The sequence below is a fragment of the Crocuta crocuta genome, unplaced genomic scaffold (genome assembly GCF_008692635.1).
Source record: "Crocuta crocuta isolate KB4526 unplaced genomic scaffold, BGI_CrCroc_1.0 scaffold449, whole genome shotgun sequence".
Lineage (NCBI taxonomy): Eukaryota > Metazoa > Chordata > Mammalia > Carnivora > Hyaenidae > Crocuta > Crocuta crocuta.
Window position 1 is genome coordinate 822820 of NW_027533117.1, and position 8664 is coordinate 831483.

The following is an 8664-nucleotide window of genomic DNA, read 5'->3' on the forward strand; positions in this document are numbered from 1 at the left end:
GATTTTAACAGAGGCAGACGTGTGTGATCACAGATAACCTAAATCAACAGATAAAAACTGCTTCAAATCCAAAGACAGAGGAACATTTCAAGGAATGAATTTATAAGTTCCAGTTAGGTTGTAGTATTTAATTCCATTTGTAAACATTTTCTATTTAGAAAAATAAATCCTATTATTACAAATGTATGTAAATAGTGCACAGACATGGAAAACTAAGTTTATATACCAGAATTTTAACTTTTAATCATAATGTAGGTCCTCATTCTTCTGAATAGAGGTAATTCCATTCATAACAGACTATTCTACATGATTTGTAAATTAGCTCCTGTCATGATATTAGATACATACTTCACAAACTTGGATAGTGTCACACAAACCAAGTTGTTAGATTAGACATGTCCGTTAGCAATCCATCACAGCATGAAGTGATGTGTTTGGAACTGAACATGAGCAAGGTCACGGGGCAGAAGACTAATACTGTTAAGATTGAAATAATCCCCAAACTACCTATAGATAGAGACCATGTCCAGAATAGGAACTATTCTGCACAAAATGCACAGAAGGGAGGGTGGCCTAGATACATAAAGCACAAAATCAAAAATAGTTTCAGGGGCACCTTGGTGGCTCAGAAAGTTAAATGTGGGACTCTTGGTTTCTGCTCACATCATGATCTCACAGTCGCTGGGTTCAAGCCCTGCTTGGGGCTCCACAATGACAGTGTGGAACCCGCTTAGGATTCTCTCTCTCCTTGTCTCTCTTCCCCTTCCCTGCTTGCCCTCTCTCTCTCTCTCTCTCTGTGTGTGTGTGTGTCTGTCTCTCAAAAATAAATAAATAAGCTTTAAAAAAATAGCTTCAGTATTCAGCCTTTGGACTAAGATAGAATGTCTGACCTCGTTCCAAACTAACTTGAAGACAAGAAACAACTGAATCATGGCCCACTGTAATATTGTCTATTAGTAAAAATTAGTATATGGCAAAGGTTTATTATCTTAAGTTCACATAACCAATACCCTCTGTAATTCTTCCTGATTTCGTCTGTGATGAAATGGAACTGTGCCATGATCTGACTGTGATATGATCTGACTGTGATATGATGTAACACTGGCATTGTTGTAAAACTGTATAAATAAGTCCCATGATAGGTAATACTGATACTGACTATCAAAACGTTGGAGGATTAAGTTAAAACCTTTTTAAGATGTAATTGTGATGGAAAATTACTGGCCTGAAGAAGAACTCATTTTACCTAAACATTGGCTAATCTCTATGCTAAATATTCCCACATAAGTATATCAGAAGGTATAAAGATCTAGGGAGAAGTAATTAAATGGCACAAAAATAGGAAAATAGATGTAATAGCTCTATAGAATTGATTCTTTAAATCTATCTCTACACTACCATAGCTCCTCCAAATAATAGGAACATTCATACCGTTATTAAAGCTGTATCTAATATCAATGCTATACTAAATGTAGATACCCTAGAAACTATAATCATTTTTGCTATAATAGAATTTAGTCGAGGCCCAGAGGTTGACTCTATAGGAAAGAATTAACTCCGCATGGTTTGATCAAACCCTTGCATTCCTAAAACAAACTTATCTCAGGATGGGCCCTTTCCTGGCTCCTGAGATATGAGCTCTAAGCCCTTTCAGTATTATACTTGGTATGAGTGCTTTTGTGTGCCTGAGGCTTCCTAGCAGCACTAACGTTTGTTCCAATCGTTTATGCTAACATTATGATTTAGGGTGAAATTCTGCTTTTGTATGCCTGAAAGCATTCTGCCATGTGGTATCAGTTTGATCAGATAATTTATGCTAACAATATAATTTATGGTGAATATTTTTGTTCTGAGGGGCTGGAGTCTGAGTAGCTGAGGTCAGTCATAAAAGAGCTACATGCCGGGGCGCCTGGGTGGCTTAGTCGGTTAAGCGTCCGACTTTCGCTTAGGTCATGATTCCCGCGGTTCGTGGGTTCGAGTCCCGCGACGGGCTCTGTGCTGACTGCCAGCTCAGTGCCTGGAGCCTATTTCAGAGTCTTTATCTCCCTCTCTCTCTGACCCTCCCCTGCTCACGCTGTCTCTCTCTCTCTCTCTCCTAGAAATAAATAAAACATTAAAAAAAATTAAAAAAAAAAAAAGAGCTACATGTATACATATATGAACCCCCAAAAAACTGTGGATAACAAGACATGGGAGAGCTCCCTTGGGTGGCAACAATTTGTATACACTGTCTCACTTAGTTGCCGGGAGAAGTAACTTCCAACCACAGGGACAGTTAGGAGCTTGTTTCTCCTAAATGTTGTTTCTTCTGAATGTTGCTCAACACACGTTCTCCCTTTGCTGATTTAAATCTGTATTCTCTCACTATAATAAACTATAACTGTCTATAACAGCTTTTCTGAGTCCTGTGAGTCCTCATAGATTCTAAGGCAAGTCTTGTGGACCCGCAGCCTATAGCTCCTCACTGATCACTTCTGCTTAATGGCAGAACAATGTTACTGTTCTCATATTTACAATTCAGTTTAGAAGAAAAACAGGTCATTGTTCTTTGAACTTTTTATTACAGTGTAGTATCTAAACCAGAATTACCATTAATCTTTGTGTCTAAAAAATGCAGTTTCTAAAAACAAAGCCAATGTCCTCTAGAATTTAAAACATACCAAAGAACCAAGTATCTGGATAGTAAGGATTGATATAAACTCTCAGGATATGCCAATATGTAGTCAGCATATTTTAAAATAAAATTTAACTCCAGATTATTATTTTTTTAAATTTTTAAATGTTTTATTTATTTCTGAGATAGGGAGAGACAGCGTGAGCAGGGGAGGGTCAGAGAGATAGGAAGACATAGAATCTGAAACAGGCCCCAGGCTCTGAGCTACGTGTCAGCAGAGCCTGACACAGGGATCAAACCCACAAACCGTGAGATCATGACCTGAGCCAAAGTCGGACGCTAAACCGACTGAGCCACCCAGATGCCCCCAGATTATTTTTATATAAACCCAATTTGGGCAATATTTTTCACACTCTCAGGTAATGCATGAATATTTTGGGGATGAATTTCTTTGTTGCTAAAATACATATTTTTTTATTATTGGAAAAAATGTTGATCTTCACAGTAAAAATAATTAATTACCTAGAGTTGATTTCATACTATATATCAGGTCCTGGGCTAAATTCTTCACACCTCTTTTAGTCATTTGCTCTAGAAACTACCACATATTTGGGGGAGAAATAAAGAAACATACAAACAAAAATTTCAAAATTTCCTTAAAAGCCACATCTCTAGTAAATTGTAAAGCTGAGTCTATAGTGTGTGTTTGTTACACATGCATGCTCGCATCCAATAAACAGTCTATCCTGTGTATGGGGTGATGGTGTAAAATGCATACTTAGGCATCTCTTAGACAATTAATCAGAATATTTCAAATTCTTTTGGAAACAAAGCATTGCAGTATTATAAATAATTTCCCCTGTAAAATATGGCACTGCTTTTTTTTTTTACCTTATTACAGGAGAGAAAGGATACAATTTAGAGACTTACTTGAAGAAGAAAGGCAATACATGTGTGTTCTTAGTTCTTGACTACTAACTAGTCAGTTCCATACTAATGTTATATCTTTCAGTTTATGTAAATAAGAATACACTTTATCCACATGAAATAAATAAGAAAAAGGTTAGGATTTCATTAAAGGCATAACCACTGTATATCTACATATTTGTTGAAATATATTCATTTGGTAACCACTGTTTTCTGGATATTTTTGTGGCAACTGGGAATGTGATTGTGAGATAAAAATGGTAAATGGTAACAGACTTTGAAAAATAGAGTTTTGCAGAGAGGTAAATGTAATATACATATACATATATATATGCTATTCATATATATATATATACTATTCATATATATATACTATTCATATATATATATATGAAATAATCAAGAGGTAGACTCAAATGTTTAAATAATTGAACAAAAGTAAGTAGAAGGGCAGTCAACCTGGAATGGAGAAGGCATATGAAGGATTTTAGTATTTAATGAGAAATTAGGTATCTTTCTTTAAGTCATGTGATATATGTTGGCTTTCATAGCCTATTTAACCTTATGCTAAAAGGCAATGGAGTCATATAAAGTGTTTCAAACAGTGTCATAATTAATTTGCATTCATTCATTCAAGTAGATATTGTCTACCACATTCCAGAACACATGGTAGTTTCAGGAATAAATTTTAAAATATACACTCCTGGGGCACCTGGGTGGCTCAGTCGGTTGAACGTCCGACTTCAACTCAGGTCATGATCTCACGGTTAATGGGTTCGAACCCTGCGTTGGGCTCTGTGCTGACAGCTCAGAGCTTGGAACCTGCTTCAGATTCTGTGTCTCCTTCTCTCTCTGATCCTCCCCTGCTCATGCTGTCTCTCTCTCTCAGATGTGTATATGTGTGTGTGTGTGTGTGTGTATACACATACACCTAGTATTTTTCTCCCTAAAACCATCATTCACTTTTTGCAAAGGAAAACCATTAAGAGATTAAATCTGGAGATTATCATTCAGACCAACTCCAAGGTGAAGTTGCCAGTATAAATGTTGACTAGAATTTCTTTATTTTATTCTTATTACTTTAAAAAAATTTTATGTTTCTTTTTGAGCAGGGGGAGGGGCATAGGGGGAGTGAGACACAGGATCTGAAGCAGGCTCCAGGCTCTGAGTTATCAGCACAGAGCTAGACATGGGGCTCAAACTCACAAACTATGGGATCATAACCTGAGCTGAAGTTGGAGGCTTAACCACTCAGGTGCCCCTTGAGTAGAGTTTCTTTAAATGTGCTCTTTCCCAAATCCAGGTTAGCTAGTTTGGAATGCCCCAAGTAATGTTTTCAATCAATTGAATATTAGGCAGTTATTAATGTGTTCCTACACCTTCCTTACAGTTCCTTACCCGCAGCTCTTGCTTTTCTTAAGGTGATAAAAAAAAGCTTTTGAAAAATCAGCAAGAGTTTTTTCTTCAAGAAAACACAGGTAATGACTCTCTCAAATTTTGTTTGATAACTAATATTAGTTTCTGGAGAAAACCTCCCAAGGGGCTGTGGTTGTTTCTGATTTCCACTGCCCCCTCTCCCTTGGAAAATAGTGGTCAAAATTCATTTCTGGGCAACTGCTAAGATCTTTACTGCCACACCTCATCAGTGGAAGAAAATTAAAGACTGCCATAAAGGAAGAGCAAGAGGTAGGGAATATTGTCAAATTCAGCTTTGAGGCCAGAATTCTAGCTCTAACATTCAAGTTAGCTTACAATTTTATAGTGTCTAGTTATATAATTACAAGAGAACCATCTCAACTTACAAAATTCAGACAGAATGAGATCTCCTTTTGCTAGGCTAATTATAACTGCTATTTAAGGATTTTTCAAATATACATATCTCTAGATAATTACTTGAAGATGCTGCCAAATTCAGAACATAAATGAAATTTGGGGTTTTTTTAAATGGCGTAAAGACAGTTTTATAGTTTGCTTCTTATTTTTATATTCACAAGACAAAATCAAGCTCCTTAAAATTATGTTCTTCATAGAAATAATGGTTTTCTGACTAAGAGTCTTCTATGAATAAAGTATGTTTTTTCTGCTCTCACTTAACAATGCTCATCCTGAAGAATTATGTGACACAATTTAACCAGGCAGACTGTAGAATGTGACAAAAATATTCTTGCATTTTAACCAATCTGTCTGTGTAATTCTTTGAATCCTTTTCATTTTTCCATTATTAGAGATAAGTGCCTTTGTAACTGTGTTCTCAGAAAAGGTAATGAATACCTGTGCCTGATCTGAATTATGAAAAGTCTGTTATTTTTCTCATGAAAAAATATGAAAAGCACAGTGGAATTCTGTTACAATAGTCAACCTGGGCAGTGTAGATTGCTCTTTAGTGAACACTACATGCCAATAGCCCCCCAAATGCCAATCTTTAATAATTCAGGAACTTCCAAAAGAGGATATTGCAAAGAGAATATCTTATATAGAATATGCACTTGCTAGATACATTATTATGAATTCTAAATGGAAGTCTCAACACCTGTTAAGACCGAATAGCTCTCAAAAGTTTTAATATTATCACAGAAATGTCAATGATTATTCATGTTTTAAAAATCTTAACTAGCTGGCTAGTTGGCATTCATGTGTCTAAGGCAACAACATTTGGGAAGAAAGAGGCCAACACCTGAAATCAGGTAATCACAAGCAAAATAACTGATTTGAACTTTTTGTTATTCTTGGCAAGGATTTTATTTCAGCATGCAGAATTATGTGCAATCTTGGTTTTAAGGAATACATTTTAACAAATTCCTTTCAAGGAATTGTTTTAGAATAAAAAATGTTAAGTTTCTTCAGTTGAATGTTTTTACATAGATAATCATGGCTATCTCTCATCTTCTTCTTTACCCAGCAGGCTAGTCTGTGAAAGTCCTTCTCATGAATGACAGAAGAGCAAGAGAGTAAACAGCCACACACCAGCCAGGGCCAATCGCCAGGCATGTGAATGAACCCATCTTAGATTATCCAGTTTCCGTTCATGTGCCAGAAGAATGGCTCAGTTCAGTCAAGCACAAATTCCAACCCCTCCCCATTCTTAATACATAGTAATAATCATTCTAAATTGGAAAGTGGGCATTTTATGCAACAATTGATAAATAAGCCAAAGATAAATTCATAATATAAATTATAGATCCTTTATTTTTTTAAGCGGGGCTCAAACTCACAAACCGCTAGATCATGACCTGAGCTGGTTGGACACTTAACCGACTGAGCCACCCAGGTGCCCCAAATTATAGATACTTTAGAAAACAGATAAAAGAAAGAGCCATCATTCTAGATTTAAAACAAAGTTTAATGGAACTTTCTATGTAATAAATTCTATTCTATTCACTATTAGTGAATACCAAAAACATTTTATCCCTTCTATTTAGATAGCTACAAATGTGATATAAAAATATACTGTTTTTAGGGCTCCTAGGTGGCACAGTAAGTTAAATCTCCAACTCTTGATTTTGACTCAGATCATGATTGCAATTCATGGGATCAAGACCCACTTTCTGCTCTGTGTTGATACCTGGAGCCTGCTTTGGATTCTGTCCCCCCCTCTCTGCCCCTTCTCTCTCTCTCTTTTTTCTCTCTCTCTTTCTAAACATAAATAAAGATTTAAAAATAAATTTTTTTCTCTTATCCTATAACCAATTGACTTTCTCTCACAGCAGTGACTAACCCTTTTCTTATTTATTTTTTTACCACGCATGTAATGTAGTAGAGTCACATGAGTACACTATAAGTAATCTATGAATTTAAATACATTTTCTTTCCTGGTAGAATTTCCAGTCATTGATATCTTAAGGAGTAAAATCTGGCCCCTTCAAAACCTTATTACTGTTGGCAGGCATAAAAACAAAGCACTGGGCTCAGTGTGCAGGTAATTGTACTAGATGCTTTTTATTGCAGAGATCAGAGAAAACTCAGCCAAGGCCATAAAGGTGGAAAATCACGATTGTGTGAAGGCTGGTTTTCTATGGGTCAATCAAGTTGTTACTTTGTGTGTAGTCCTTTGAACCACTTCCACCTTTGGAACAGACAGTCAGGCTTTCAGTGGTCTCAATTTTGATGTCAAAGGTTAAATTGATTTGAAATTATCTGGTGCCCTGGAAGACAGAGTTGTAAAGCCACTGCTGTGAAGGTGACGAAGTTAATACAACATGGAGAATGTCACATATAATACCGGATATTTAGGGAAAAAATGCTTCTGAAAATATTAGGACTTCTAAATGTAAGCACCATGCCTCGCTATTTGAGTCATCTTATAAATATACACAGTACATATCATCTCAACATGAAAAAGAACTAAATGCTTATTAAAGAGTTAAAGAAACTTCAAGCTTTTATTTATTTATTTATTTTTTAGAAACTTCAAGCTTTTAGTTCTTTTCAAAGTTGAAACAGAAATTATGTTTCTACTTGGGGAAGGGATAACATTAGTTCAGGCCCAAATACAGGAGTAAGAATATTAGCAAGACTGTGGGAGTGGATCATGCAAGGCCAGGATGGCAAGACTCTAAGATTCACAAAGCCGAAAACTGGACAAGTTTCTTTTTCATGATGGATGCCCATCATCTATCACTGTACATGATAAATAGCAATTATGACTAAAACTTATTATTAATGAATGACTTCACTGAGAAGCAAGATTTTATTCATTTTTTTAAAATAAAATCTGATAAATAGCAGTTTGGTTTTCCTCCTCTTTTGAATCAATAGAGGAGAAGTTTTAAAGTTCAAGACATTTATTATTATTTTAATTCCAATTTTAAAAGTAAGTGCTACTTTTAATTTTTAAAAGCACAAAATATCTCATAGATGCAATGGAACTGTAGACCTACATGTAAATCAAGTTGAAATAAGCAGAGATATATTTGTTCTGTATTTTCATCAAAATTCCGCTGTAACAAATGATTTAGGATTCAGAGCGATAGACTAGATCAATCATGAGTATGTATCTACCTTTCTATCCATATCTACATCTCTATATTTATCTGTACTGTGTCACACTTATTTGGATAGCTAAACATGTATTTGTATATGGGATGTATATATTTAATATATTAATATTTATATAAAGATATGAA